This window comes from Sphaeramia orbicularis, chromosome 8 (genome assembly GCF_902148855.1).
Source record: "Sphaeramia orbicularis chromosome 8, fSphaOr1.1, whole genome shotgun sequence".
Classification (NCBI taxonomy): Eukaryota; Metazoa; Chordata; class Actinopteri; order Kurtiformes; family Apogonidae; genus Sphaeramia; species Sphaeramia orbicularis.
Window position 1 is genome coordinate 32112898 of NC_043964.1, and position 16347 is coordinate 32129244.

Genomic DNA, 16347 nt, shown 5'->3' on the forward strand with positions numbered 1-16347 from the left:
CCAGATGTCACAGAATCTGATCACAAACATGGATGTTTTTCTATATGGGTGCTTCTATGAAACTGGGCCCTAAAAACAGGACAGATGGGCTAAAAATTCAAACCAGATGTAGACTAATATTCTAAGCAAGTTTGGAAGCACTTTGGGTCTATTTTAAAAATAAATACCTACTGAGATAAAAGAGAAACTCTTTTTCAAATAAAACACATTTTTATATTATTTTACACTATATTTAATACAAAAATCTGCATGTAACACGGTCAAAAGGGCATGAAAATTATGCGCTACTTTTGTTTTTTTTAAATATCTTTTTATTCTCTCACAGGTGCATTTTGGGAATTGAACTAATTATGCAAGGCAGAGTGTTTCACAAAAATGACCGCTGTTGCAAAATCATTCGCGATTTATTTGTGTTTAAATGGGCAGGTTCTGCATGTAACGCCAGTGGACACGGTGGGTTACATACAAAACCTGGAATGAGACTGAGATTCATGAAAACCTGCATGTCTGGATTGGAAAAACCACTAGGATCATCAAATTTAACACAGTGTCTTTATTTATAGCGGTATATAAGACCATTTACAGCCATGTTTTCAAGATCAAATGCACTGACACCTAGGTAGCTTTTCCTGTCCCAATTTGGGTCCTATTTTTGGCCCCTATATTTTATTAAAAATTCATTCATTTTGGGATGGCTCAGAGTAAGAGTATAATTTTTTTTGCATTTATCTGAGGTCATCATTAGGTACATCCTGGGGGGAAACATGTCTAAATTTCTCTTTTATTATTGGATCTAAAAAGTAGGAAAAGTGCCAGGTACCAAAATGTACCCAGTTTCATAGAAGCACCCATATGGATATTCTCCATTTAAAAAAAAAAATTAAAAAGTCTGTCCATATGACCTTTATCTTACAAAATATGGGTTCACATGATAATGAAAAACATACAAAATAGTACCAACACTTGGATAAACCATTGTTTCTATTGGATTTAAAACTGTGGACACATGGATAATACTGGACATACGACAGAGGGTTTAATCTAGCAGCAACAATAAGATAAGTTTGTAAAATAAAGTTGACTTAAGTCTTGGTTGGAGTTGTAGAGGTGTATTTTTTACATGATGTTTATTTGTCAATAACACCAGTCCAGTCTGGACCGTTATCCCCAAGGTATCCATGCTGACCTTTATCTACTGCAGGTCATAGACTCATTTATAGATTTATACGACTGGATTTGATGTTTCAGGTGCAGCTGCAATACACAAACCAATAACAACCATGAGCAAAATGGAGTGTGACACCATCGTTTTCCAATCCCTCAGTTTTGCCTGAGCACACAGATACACACAAACCGGAGATGTTAAAAAAATATCAACTATCAACAAAAAGCTATGTTTTTACAAATGTAAAATGTTATTTATGTGTAAATAAGAGGCACAAACCTACAGAAAAATATTCATTTTGCAAAATAACATTAGTGTCAATGGGACTAAAACACCTGTGATTAGACAAAGTTTGCATTACAGAGTAGATTTTCTATGACCTGAGTCCAGAGAAGTGGGGAAAATTCTTGTTTGCTCTCATTCTACTTGAATTATAATATACTGGAAGGTAATCATGGAATTGTTGCCCAATGATCTGAAGCACTTCAGCTGTAATGGAGAAAAAAACATAAGGACTGCTGCTGAACAAAGCCATGATCAGTATGATTTACACACTTCACTTACCTCTTCACCTTGAGAGGACTAAAGCCTAAGTAGCACAGTTAAAGGAAATTAATGACAGTGATTATGTTGATTTGTTTATTTTGTGTTATGCCCGACCCAAGATACCAAACTATAGTCACAAAATGTGACTTTTACATTACATTTTTACTTTTTTTTTTATACAATCATCAAGCTGAAAGAAAATGATATAAATGTGCAACATGATATCATGAAATTGCATAAATATACATGCCACTTTTAATTGGTGTGTTATCTGTACGCATAATAAGCTTTCCGCTTGTATGTTCACGCCGCGTCAAATACCATGCGCTGAGGGTTAGGGTTAGTGGTTAGGAATATGTGACCTGGAGATCTTGGCGTAAATTGACACGCAATCAGATGCCATTGAATAACACGCGAATGGACAAATTGTGTATGTATAGCACACCAAATACCATAAGAACTGGCCTGACATAGAACGCAATTTCATGAGATCAGTCTCAAATGTGGGACATTTTACATCGCATTACATCCTTTTACATTGCTGTAGAAAGAGCAATAAAGCAAAAAAAAAAAAAATAAAAAATGAGCAGAGCCCTCACAGTAAACAACTGTTGGTATCTATAATACAAATATCCTCAGATGTACAGTGGATATAAGCATCTTCATCTTTTGTGTAAAAAAAATATGCCCTATAGTACTGTAGTTATTCTGTCTCCGCTTCTAAATTTGTACTAGAATCATTTTAATGCCTTATTAGGGTTTGATCTTGTTTTGCATATTGTATTCATTCATTTGTGGCACTGTTTATGCTGTTAAACAGACTTGCAGTTTGTTTGTTCAGGACACTTTTTTTATACATGGGCAACATTTGGTTCCCAATTTCCACCTGTTCTGACAGATTTCTTACAGTTCATTTAATTTTTTTGAAATAATAATTTTATTTTACTTGTTTATTGATAAGGTGACAGGGCTAAAAAGATGAAATAGCAGAAATATCTCCATCAAGGACTGAAACGATTCAGACAGGAAAACATACATTCTCCATATGACTTTTTAAAGCGTTACTTCACTTAAGCTGCTGATAAATGACTCATGTTCTCTGCGGCACCTTGATAATTAGCCGGGTGCAACAACGGGAGTACGGGAACACGGGTGGTGTGTACCGCACTGTATATATGAGGCACATTAAATGACCTTTAACCTCTGCTTTCGACGAGACAGGGGTCAGCCTCTCAGAAAATACCAGGGCACCTGACAAGATGAATACTGGCTGGATGCTAGCAGAGGGAAACACACACACACACACACACACACACAATGTACACAGAGACATGGCTCCTCACTAAGGTGTAACTCAAATTCTCCAGCTTAATTAAGAGCAGCCCACTTTGGAGCTGCCATCTCGTTTAGCTAATTAGTCATGAATATGAAATGCCAAGATTTTAATTAGCTCGCTATTGTCAGTGAGGGAGAGACTGAGATCAGAGTCATTTTCTCCTCTTACTTGGCCTCACTTTATATTATAAAGGTCTAGCAAGAATGTGATTTGACTCCTTTTGAACAATACGGAAGCTGCTAAAAAGGACATTTAATACATATGCTCTCTGTGTATTTAATGGGAATGTTAATATTTGTTAAATGGTTCCTCTTTGAATATGGTTTTTAAAAAATATGTATATGTCATACGTTCAGTGGAAAAGCTACTAAAATGTAGATTAAACATCATAACATCAGATATATATGTGTTAAATCTTACATACTTTAATAAGATGAGTTGGAAAACAAAAGTGCTGGTTAGCTGGTGTTTTCAATGTATATGATAAACCGTTATTACACATATATACTGGTTTATGTACATTTATACAATAGATTTTTAAATCTTCAACTAGAAATAACCTGAAATGTGATTGTATTGTAATGTGCAGACAGTGTTTTGAAGTAGATCTAGTAGCTCTGAGGCAAATGTTCCTTTTGAGTAAAACTCAGTCTCTCATTAATTCTCAGATTTTCACATTTTGACCCAAGACTGTATCTGTGACACTGGAGCCAACTAGTATTTTTAACTTCATTTTCCTTTGTTAGTGATTCAAACTTGATATAGCGTCATTACTTTTATTCTGGAGCTATTTTACTTGTAGATCAGTGTTTTTCAACCTTTGGGTCGGGACCCCACATGGGGTCGCCTGGAATTCAAAATGGGGTCGCCTGAAATTTGTAGTAATTGATAAAAATAAAAAACACAACTTACTAAGAAAGAAAGAAATGGTGAGTTGAGAGAGACAATCATATACATAAAAGACATGACAAACTGTGAAGCTGAAATTGAAGCACTGTGGTACTGTTTATGTGTCAAATGTTCATTGTGGTCAGTTTCAGATGCTGCAGCTCTTTCATAATTCATAGTTTGAGTATTGTTTGTTCAGTATTAATTGTCAGCCTTGTAAATCCAAGCTGGACTGACTGTACATATCCTGACCAAGGAAAATCAAATTCTCACTTTGTGCAGTAATCTACACCTGGCTTTACTGCCTCCGTCCATAATAATATACATTATATAGATTAAACGTTGTCTAAAATTAACATTTATTTACAATATAGTATAGCAAACTATTACATGATCAAAAACAAATTAATTTTAGCAAAAAAAGTCTCTGTCTGGGGTCGCCAGAAATTTGTGATGTTAAAATGGGGTCACGAGCCAAAAAAGGTTGGGAACCACTGTTGTAGATCATTGTAATCAATACATTTCTGCCCTCATTTCTACTACTGCTTCACTAACAAGGACAATATTGCAAATAATTTAAGGAAATTTGCAAACATTAAAATAACAGATTGTCACTTTAAAATAAGAAGTGCCATTGTTTCTTCCTGCTCATCTTCTCGTTCCTTCTGTCTTGTGTAATCAGGTACTTTTTGATCGGCTCTGTCAGTGTCGGTTATGTTTAGATTAAAGGCGCTGAGGATCTGGAAGGTTTAGCAGGAGGCGTTCAGCAGGTAGATGGGTCTGGGGTCTATTCTGCGGTTGGTAATTAGATTGATTAAGGCTGAGCTGGTGCAGGAGACATGACGACACGGAGTGGGAAATGGAGATGGATGAACCCGCGAGGCTGCGGCTACGAGATAGGAATGGTGAATAGAGCTCATCTGGGCTCGCCGGCTGTACGTCTGCCTGCCTGTCTGCCTGTCTGGCTGCTGTACAGACAAGAATAGCCCATGTGGTAATCCCTTTCCATCCCCAGTTTGTGCCTGAACTCATTCCTGCCAGTAGGTCACTGGACTGTATGGTTCAGCGTGCCTTTTGTGATTGGTGGACGGACCTCGCTGTTGTGTTTGCTTTGTGTGTGTGTGTGTGTGTGTGTGTGCTGTTTTCAGTCTCTTGATTGCAGAAGCAAACTGGAGCTCAGCCTCCTTGCAAATACACACGGTGCAGTAGGTGTGCAGTGCGGAGAACAGGTGGGCTCAGTGTGTGTCTATCACTCCCTGTAGAGTTAATGTTTGATCAGGGAGAGACGGCGAGAGCGAGTGATGAAGTATAACTCACCATGATTACATTCCATCTGGAGGCAGAGCTGCCTGCGACCAAAAACCAAAATTTCCTTAGTTGATATCAGATTGCGTGGCTGCGACTGCTAGGTGTTTTCCAGACATTTCAGAGCTCGCTGGGGAAATCGACATCCACCCATCTAACACAATCGCCCATCAGACATTTGCAATTTTTCAGACAGAGCTTGGGTGAATGTCTTAAAATGAACTGCGTTGTGTTTAATGTGGGCTACTGGGGAAACGGCTCTATTTAACATGCACTGCTCGTCGTGATACCAAACAAAATGGCAATTAACTCGGTGCTCACCCAAGCCCCAGTACAATAAGGTTTAGGCGGAGTCGGAGAATCGTGGCTCTGATCAGGGGATGGGAGATGCAGAAAAAGCAGCAGCAGAAGGGGTTTGTTTGGTGGAAGCTGATGTGGTGTGTAAGTCCTTTTGCCAAAAGCAATAAGACATTAGCTCTGATTTTTGGAGAAGATGGGCATCATTTACAATTTTAAATTATCACTATTTAGACAGTGTCATGTCTTTGTAGTAAGGTTATAATAGTTTTGGATTTTTCATTACAGTTTAGTTTTATTTAGTTTTAATTTTTTTTTCTCTAATTCAGTTAGTTTTAATTCATTTTTAGAGCAGGTTTGCTAGTTTTTATTAGTTTTCATTTTTTTCTAAATGCTTAGTTTTAGTTTAGTTTTAGTATTAATTTTAGTTTTGTCGTATCTTTTATCTTCTTTGCCATCGTATTCAAATAAATCCCAGACAGGACTCTGCTGCTTTCTCCCAACTTTAGTTTGTATGTTTCCAGGTAGAGTGGGGACAAGAAACCGACTGTGAACCACAAGTGATGAGAAGTGATGGACTGTGAAGTGCCATATGGTGCCGCTAGCTAAAATTGCTAGAGCGAAATTTCGTATCAATCCGACATTGATAAAGACAAAAGCGAAGGGAATTTTATCCATAATTTTTATACATTTTAGTTAGTTTTATAAGCACACAATACAGTTTCAGTTAGTTATCGTTTTTTTTTCTTTTAATTATAGTTTTTATTTATTTCAGTTAACGAAAACATTCTTTCAATTCTTGTTTTCGTCATTTCATTACTTTTCGTTAACGATAATAACCTTGCTTTGTAGCTGTTAACAGTATATATATTCTACTTCTGTACGGTATTATTAGTATACAACAGGTGAAGCCCAATCAAGATAATTTTCACTTCGGTTATGAGGTTAATTGCTTTAAAATGATGCAAAACAGTTAAAGGACACTAGAATCACTTTTTTTGCAATTAATAACATCAATATAATTCAGTGTTTAAATTCAGTGTTCCATTGTAGGGATAACTTTCCTTGGCTAGATTCTTTAAATTGGATTTTTTTTTTTTCTTTTTAAAGTGGAACCAAAACTAAACAAAAAAAAAAAAAAGAAAGAAAAATGGATGTCGTGCACATAAAATAAGGAAAACAATCTTATTTCTCTGCTGGGATATTGCAAAAACCATTGTTTGTGTCTGACGAAAGTTAGTAACAATGGATACTATGTGGACAAAAGTATTGGGACACATTGAATTCAGGTGTTTCATTGCTAACTCTTCAAAATAATGATGTTAAATGTCATAATTTAATTTTATATTCTGATAAATATCATTGCAACAAACATTTTTATTTCACCTTTTGGGTTACTTTTGTTTTCATTGTCATCTATGCCTCCAAGTTGGCAGTGCTTAAATTTAATTTGTCATATTCTGACCATAAATAATACTTTCAACCCAATACTTACCATGTGGTTTTCATTGTGGTAACTACTGACCAAGATTATAATAGTTTGGGATTTTTCATTATTGTTTAGTTTTATTTAGTTTTGACTTTTTTTCTGTAATTCAGTTAGTTTTAATTTGTTTTTAGAGCAGGTTAGCTAGTTTTTATTACTCTTCGTTATTTTCTAAATGCTTAGTTTTAGTTTAGTTATAGTTTTTTTTTTTTTTTTTTTTTAATATCTTTTATCTTCTTTGCTGTCGTATTCACATAAATCCCAGACAGGATTCTGCTGATTTCTCCCAACTTTAGTCTCCATGTTTCCAGGTAGACTGGGGACCAGAAGACAACTATACGACTAGTGATGAGAAGTGACAGACCGTTAAATATCATATGGTGCCGCTAGCTAAAATTTCATGAGGGAACTAAATCGATTTCATATCAATCTGACATTGACAAAGATGAAAACGAAAGGAATTTTATCCATAATTTTTATACATTTTAGTTAGTTTTGTAAGCACACAATATAGTTTCAGTTAGTTATCATTTTTTTTCTTCTAATTATAGTTTTTATTTATTTCAGTTAACGAAAATGTTTTTACAATTCTAGTTTTCATCATTTCGTTAGTTTTCATTAACAATAATAGCCTTGTTACTGACAACAACTGACATTAACATAATTATCATGAGAACAATCAGGTTATTTTTACATGTGATGTGTCACAATATGATGCTTGTCATGACTAATTTTGTGTCATTTGCTGAGTTTATCAGTGGACTTTTAAGGCTGATAAAAAAAAAACTCTGACATTTTGTTGCAGAATAAATGTGGATACATGTTTTATTCTTAAGGCAGAGCCATAATGAAACAGTGCATGTAATATTGTCTTGAGTGTGTTTTCCTCCTGCCTTTCTAACAGAAGAGGCATGATATCAATCTAAAGCTCTCTTAGGAACTCTTATTCAATCACCTGAGAGAGCGCTGATTTAATAGCAAGACCTCAGCCTTCCATTCATCACCTGAATGAAGGCCTGAAAATTATCACAAGTATAACATGGGTGTAGGCACGAGTGTGTGTTTGTGTGTCTGTGTGTGCAAATACCGTCTAAAGGGAATAATGCTTCAAATACTCCCCCCCACCCCCCACCCACTCATCTCACAGACGCACACATGAACCGACCCCTGCTGCAATGAAATTAAAATTGTAATGGCTATTGATCTGTGGTTTATAAATAACCTCCTTGTTTATCATCCTTATATACCACTGCTACTTTTCATTGTCTGGCTCTTTGGCATAAAATCAAAGAACTCTTATTTTTCTGCTAGAACACACACTCACGTATCAGTCCTATAAGGAAACAGTGCCACTGAAACACACCTGACAATGACTCAATTATAGATGATCAAGATTTGGGTCTGAAATAAGACAATTTACTGAAAAAATGTGGACAACACCACAATTTGTGTCTATTTATTTGCTTATATCAAGATGTGATTTACTTGAATTAGTCCAAAATAATGTAATATGTTATATTTTCCTTATCAAGCATGATATTTTCTTATTTTTTTTAGATGTGAACTATGGTAGATGATGTGTGTGTGTGTGCATTGGCAGTGATTGTTTTCATGGGTGGAATAAGCCTTAAAAGTAAAAGGGTATTCAGTTGTTCTACTTTGGAATAAATAAATAAATAAATAAATAAATAAATAAATAAATAAATAAATAAAATAAGGAGTTGAACATCTGGATGGCCAATTCAATGTGGCCCCAGGTGGTTTCCAACTGAGCCAAAAAAATTTAGTGTTAAATAATCAAAGAAATGCACAAATTGGACTAAAATCCTAACATACACACATCAGTGCAGCTTTAAGGTAGAATTTGGGTTTTCAGTTTCAGAGCAGCTCTGGTCCCCAACAATGAAAATACAGCAAATAGAGCCACAATTTTATGTGTGTACTGTGATGTGGATGAGAAATTTTAAGAATGAGCTCTGTTTTCAGCTCGTCTGGCAGCCATATTGGTTATTGATCAGCTTTTGTGAAGGTTATAAGGTCAAGGGTCATGTCTGGGGTGGTCTGTCTGAAGCTGTGACCCCTAACCTCTCCGTGCAGTCCCACAGGAGTCAAAGATGGAAGAGGTGAGAAGTGGCTCGTGTTGGCATATGGGGACCTACTGTTTTCCTTTTTTTTTTTCTCGAAACGTTACAGTCATGACATTATTATCCTGCTGGAAGTGTTTGAGGCGAACACTTGTCTTTGTTAACCCTTAAAGACCTACACAGACCGACAGACACCAAAAGGATCTACTGATCTAAAATGTTTAATAACTTTTAAAACATTAACCCTATCAGTACATTGAAATAATTCAAGTAAAATGCTTTTCAGTGACATTCAGATGCTGCCGTGAAAATCCGTGAAGTTTGACAAATGGCAGTGGTTGTAGATGAGTCTAATGTCACTGTCACTTTTTCTTCAGTTTTCTATTTTGATATAATAACCTTTGAATTAGTTTTTATGAACATCTACATAATCAGTGAAAGAAATGTAGGAAAATACCTGATTTTCACTGAGAAAAAACAATATGATAATAAATAGTGATAAATCACTTATGAAAGGTTAAATGTGGAAAACATTCATTTGGACGTTGCCACAAAATATTTATATGTCTTTAAGGGTTAAGGCAGTGGTTCCCAACCTTTTTTGGCTCATGACCCCATTTTAGCATCACAAATTTCTGGTGACCCCACACATTCAAAACGGAGATTTTTTTTTTTTTTTGGTTAAAATTAATTTGTTTTGGATCATGTAATAGTTTGCTATACTATGTTGCAAATAAACATTAATTTTAGATGACATTCAGTTTATATAATGTATATTATTATGGATGGAGGCAGAAAAGTCAGGTGTAGATTACTGCACAAAGTGAGAATTTTATTTTCCTTGGTCAGGATATGTACAGTCAGTCCAGCTTGGATTTACAAGGCTGACAATTAATACTGAACAAACAATAACTCAAACTATGAATTATGAAAGAGCTGCAGCATCTGAAACCGACCACAATGAACATTTGAAAGATAAACAGTGCCACAGTGCTTCAGTTTCAGCTTCACAGTTTGTCATGTCTTTTATGTATTCAACTCACCATATATTTTTATTAGTAAGTTGTTTTTCTTTTCTTTTTTTTTTTTTAGCAATGACTAGAAATTCCAGGCGACCCCACGTGGGATCCCGACCCCAAGGCTGAAAAACACTGGGTTAAGGAGGTTAAAAAAATCTTCAGCAATTTTGACACAAATCAGTAAATACAAACCAGAACATTAAAGAGTTTATGTGTATATTAAAATGTCATTATTGACATCAGAACAGCCGGCAATATTTCTATTAGGCTTGTTTCACACAGCCTGAACTGATTATTAAATCTGCACATATTACTTTTATATTGAGTCTCCATTTTATCTCAGTCGCGTTATCATCTTTCCCTTTATTTGTTCTTGGCACTAAAGGAGGGGAAGTGATAGGAGAGCATGCAAGCAGGAGATCCATGTTCTGCTGGAAACTTGTGCTCATTGTCAATTCATGTTCGTGCAACTTAAAGGTCATGTCATCAAATAAAGCTCCCTGAAGAAGATAACAGTGAAATGAGTAAAAGGATGAGGAACAAAGAGAGGAGCCGCATCCCCTCGCCCCTCTCTTTCTTCTCCTCTGTCTCTTCCACTCTTTATCTGTTAATGAAGCACAATCCTCTCAAGAGCACAGGCGCTGGGATTTGTCAAGTTATCACAGGCTTGGTTTGTCTGCCTGGCTCAACACTCGGCTACTCTTTAATATTACACAGTGTCTCATTCTGTCTGCCCATCTGTCTGGTTTTTAACATGGTTATTATCACATTCGTGTATGTGCCCTTCTCTCATTTATTTCCATCTTTGAGTTTTCATCCTGCTGGTTGTTGGACTCGGTTGTTATCAGAGTGAACAGCCAGGAGCCCATCAGGTCAGGTTTCATTTTCAGTTCACCAAAACATTTCTTCAAACCTATTCCAACACGAACTTTACTGTACAGGATTCCAAACACAGACGATGCGTAATATTCACTGCAAATAGTATTAACTACGGCCCAGGGGATGTCTAATCACAGATGTTATTTCCACGCTCTGATTTCCATAAATATAATCTACACTGTCCATTACAACTCACACACCTCATGAATTTGATTGAATCCTGAACAGTGTCATTTCCAATAGATATTAAAAGATGCGAAATTGCATAATTGTGTTGCCTGTTTAACAATAGTTTTGACCCACGATGGCAAAATTATGAGCGGCAACAATCCACCTCAGGACTCCCCTCACCCACTGCAATACAGTATGCTAATGATGAGGCGCTAGAAGACGCCATAAAACTAATGATGATTACTGAGGCAATGTGGGTAGTAACAATAACAAACCCTGTGATGTATAGTAAATTATAAACATCCGCCCTGTTGTAATTTCGTAGTTAATTCATATATTTTCCGGGTTTCGAAGATTGGCTCATTGAATGCAGACCTATAAGAAATATTTATATGTGTGTGTGTGTGTGTGTGTGTGTGTGTGTGTGTGTATGTGTGCGTGTGTGTGTGTATGCAAATAAACCCAGTGCCTATTGAAGATGGTTATGTGTGCAAGATTGTTTTTATATTGCTGTATGCATGAGTAAATCTATTTATTGTACGAACATAAATGTCCATGATCCCGTTATGTCTTCTTGTCCAATTTATACCTGGCAGAACATTTTCTGGGAGTTAAATTAAGTGTGTTATATGAAATGCCACCACAGTCACAACATAATGTATGTTTACAGCAGTGTTCATTTATTTGACCTATAGTTTTCATCATAGCTTTTTCCAGTAACAGACAATAGCTACATAAAAGCTATTTTATTACAACCAAAAATACAACAATGATTTAAAACAAGAAAAAATTTTAGGATGGTTTGTGATGTTTGTGTACAAAATTGTGATTATAATTGTACCTCAGTGCAGAAAAATAATAATACAACTAAATATCACCAACTAACACTAACAGGATCCAGTTGGATAAAATATGACTCAAGCTAAATGACACTAAAACAAACTTTGCATTAACACTGGTTTATGGATATGTGAATATAGGGGATTGTGTAGGATGTCCCTGCAGATGGCAGTGTATCTCAGGCCGGGTGTGCATGTGTGTGTCTGAATGAATGTGTGCATGATCACTTCTGCGTTCTTGTAAAACATATCCGAGACTGTGCAATTGTGCACTCATGCACAACGTGCGTGTGAATGTGCATGAGCGATCACTGCATATGCTGTGATACAGTGTCTCTAGTTGGAACCTCAGCGGCTGTCTGATCACTTATGCAGCACACTGACTGTTTTGTCATGTCGAGTGTTCAGAGCCCCCCGAGTGGCAAGTGCACATGACAGCCACCGAGGCCTGTCCGGATGACTGATTTGTGTTGGGACACACACCACACACACTATCACCTTACCCACTATGCTGCTGACACATGGAGAGATCTACGTGTACATTCACACACACCTCGCCTGCGGGTCTGTCACTGTTCCCCAGAGAGGCTGCTGGGTTTGGTTTTATTGCCCGTATCGATTGTGGCTCGGGCCGAGTAGAGGGATCAATATGTGGATTATAGAGGGGAGTTAACTCCTCAGAGCTGCCCCAGAAACCCCCACTGCTCTATAACATCTGATCATTACTGTGTAAAAGAGAAAAGACACAAGAAGACAGACATGTATGAATTTACAGACTTTGTACTTGACAGTGGACATAAAAGTAGATGGATGCAGGGAAACTGTGTCTGAATGAGGTGGGCACTCTCTCCTCTGTCTGGCAGCCCTCATCCGGATACCCTACTCTCCCTGCCTATATCTACATATCTACAGTAATTGACATTTTCCATTTGGCAGGTTCTCAGTATCCTTCCTGTTATTTCTATGGCAACCAGCGGTGGGGGCCTTAGCTGAGAGAGTAAGCAGTGCCCCTTGGGCCGAGGCATCCAGCCGGTTGCCTGCTTCGAAAAGCTGACAAGAGGGCGCCGGGGATTTTCTCACTGCCCATTTAATAAAGTAAATAGACACTGTTATAAGACCAAATTCTATTTAGGCTGCTACTAGCAAACTCACTGGTGCAAAAATGCATATTTTAACTAAGCTGGAACACCTGCATACATCATCTTTACTGGGGTTAATGAAATTATTTCTTTTTCATTTCCTCTTCCATTTCCACTTGAGTAGTACTAATCTAACAAATCTCTTAACAGAAGCCAAGCTTATTGCAGAGAATTACGAGATAAATCATTCTGCTCATATTGTGGAGACTGATCTTGATGATTAGCTCTGTAAGTTTTCCCTTAGCGTACAGAAAGTGTTGTATGAACCCTCCAGTTCATAATGATTTTACTCTTTTATGCAGTTAATTGGATATTAGTATTAATAACGGCATTAAAATTATTCCAGGCTGATATGAAATAGGATATGATACTAGTGTGCTATCTCAAGTATTTTGCTTAGAGTTGTGTCTTCGGTGAATTTAATATTACCTGTCTTACTTACTGCACCACCCTTTTATCATATTTTTGTTATTGTCCCAGTCTCTCTTTTTCCAGCCTTCATTCAAAAGAGTTAAAACAGGGTGACAGTTTCCAGCCCTGTCCCTACAGTTCTGTTTGTAGTGCAGCAATTAAGACCTCAAGAGCTTGTCAAGATAACAGAGGACCTAATGCACACACACACAAAACACACACACACTCAGCGCCCTCCAACTCACAGTAAAGACATCAAAGACATTCATATGTGGGAGAGGGGAGGACAGGAGTGGAAGGGGTGGAGGTCTCTGAGTGGATGCATTAACAGAAAAACACTCAGGGTTCTCGAGATGGAAAAATAAGCTTTTGTAGGTTGCAGAGGGTGGAGGATAATGGAGGACTTACCAGCACTTGTTCCTTTTCCCTTATATGCAGGGCTTGTCATACTGCTGTGGCCTTTACGGTGTAATGGCCGCATTTGTCAGTGTGGATTTCACTTTTCTGTCATTTTCACAGCGGGACAGATTGCATGAAAAACCCTCCTCTCACTCTCTCGCTCTGTATTTCAGTCATGCGAGGAGAAGTAAACAAACAAACACCAACCACATTCCTCTAAATCATCATTACCACAAATGTCACTAGTAAGGCAAAAAAAAAATACAGCTTTTTCCTTGTAACTCCTTGGTACTTTCCAGCAGTTACCTAACCTAACCTTACCTCCTGTTTTTTTTCCTGGTGATTATATGATCAGTCATGTGGTATGTGCAAGAAAGATCCTCCTCAACCTAATTTGACAATAAAACCAAATGATGCATTTGCTAGTATACACTAAAGGCAACATGTTAGTGTGATAAATACATGCCTTTTTCCCAGTCTAAAGCTTCCACAGCCATTCTTCATTGGTTCTCTCAATTTTTGCAGCTTTCTGTTTTATCAAAATAGATGCATAGTGGATTTTAACAGTGTCCCATCAAGAGTGTTCATCTTTTTATTATAATCTAACACTGCAGCAGCTGATGAATTTCCCCCTTAGGGATGTGAGTTGGCATAGCTCCTGTAATGGTGCAAGCCAGACAGATCATTTTACTTTTATTATCATTATTTTGTTAAATAAGTAGCATAAATAAGCATAAGAGGGGACTTTCTGTTAACATCTTATTATATTATTGACACAGACTGATTTGATCTCAGATAGAAACCAGCATTCCCCTGTGTTAGCATGTTCAGACTGCAGCAAAGGTTGCCAAATATTTATTTATTTATGATTTTTACTCACATATGACTCAGATCTGATTTTTTTCATGACAGTGTGAACACAACTAATCACATGGGATCTGATCTTTTCAATTCTGACATGGGCTGCTTCCTTTACAAATACCAGTCAGACATTTTTATATGAAGTGGCCACTGTCTGACTCATAAACTTTACATCCATGTTGTATTTGCATGACTCTATTAGGACACTCATTCCACTCTGTTGTTGACGTCCTGAAATTTTGCATGAAATATGCTCTAGTGTACAAAAATAGAAGCTATTCCTCCCCAGAAGCCATAATTAAAATTTTGTGTGTCTCTCCTCAACCAGTCCGTCCCCTCAGTACGACAGTGTTCTGCATGTGTTGTCTTTGTTTTTGTGGGTCATTTTGTGCTGGTCACTCCACCGTAAAAACTTCATATTGGCCAAGAATTGGATCTGAGCACTGAAGGCTGGCAGTGTGAATGTAGCCCTGGTTGGTTGCTTTACTCCCCCTGATGCACTAATGGGGGTGATAAGGGTATTAACTGTGTGATTTAGAGGCCTGCTGACCAGAGCTGCAGGAACACATATCATTACACTGCACTTAGTAAATGCTACTGTACAAACTGAGCTGCTGCTGGATGCCTTCAGAGCTCTGCACTGGTATTTTGATCTCAATATTTGTGCATTATTAAGACTTTTCAGAAATTAAAATCACAATAACTTAGTTTCAACAAATTACCTCAAAACTGTAAATTCCATTCAGTATCACTTCTCATGAATGCAATCTGTTGTATTTATTCTGTTGCACCGCGTACAATAATGCGTCTTAAGCCATTTTAATTATATTTTCTCTGTCACTGCCCTTCTCTTTCCTCTGTCTGTCCCCCAGTCTTTCTGTCTCTCTATCCTCTCTCTCGGGGGAGAAGGCTGAGGGCATTATGTGCTGCTATGAATGATTCATCATACGCCCTCTGTGGTGTATGTGCTTAGACTAGAAAACAAGGAGTGAACCAGAGAGTAAGGTAGATCGTTCCAGGATGAGGGGAGACGAGGTGACAGCGGAGAGAGAAAACATAGCCAGAGGTGGAGGACAACAGAAGGCAGTACAAAGGAAAATAACAGAGAAATTATGAGGTTTTTGGGCAAAACAGCACAGGAGGATTTTCTATCCCGTTTTCCTCCATTCTTTTTATTACTGGAGTAACACAAGTGATGCAATGACATGCATACAATAGGACTGAAATGTTATGGTATTACTATTATATTTATCCTGTTTTTGCCTTAAGGACATTAGAGTTCACAGGCAGAGGATTTCTGAAATTAATGTTCTCATTACATGTTCGAGGAGCTCAGTCCTCAGGGTGCTTATTGCAATTCATCATCCCTCATAGAATCACTTCTTATTGTTCCATTAATCTAAATATATCTCAAACTTGTTAAGTTCTTTGTGTTTCTTGCTCTTAAAATTAATTTTTTGCCTATAATTCAAATAATTCAACTCAAATACCCTTCACCACACTCATAAAATTCACATCCACT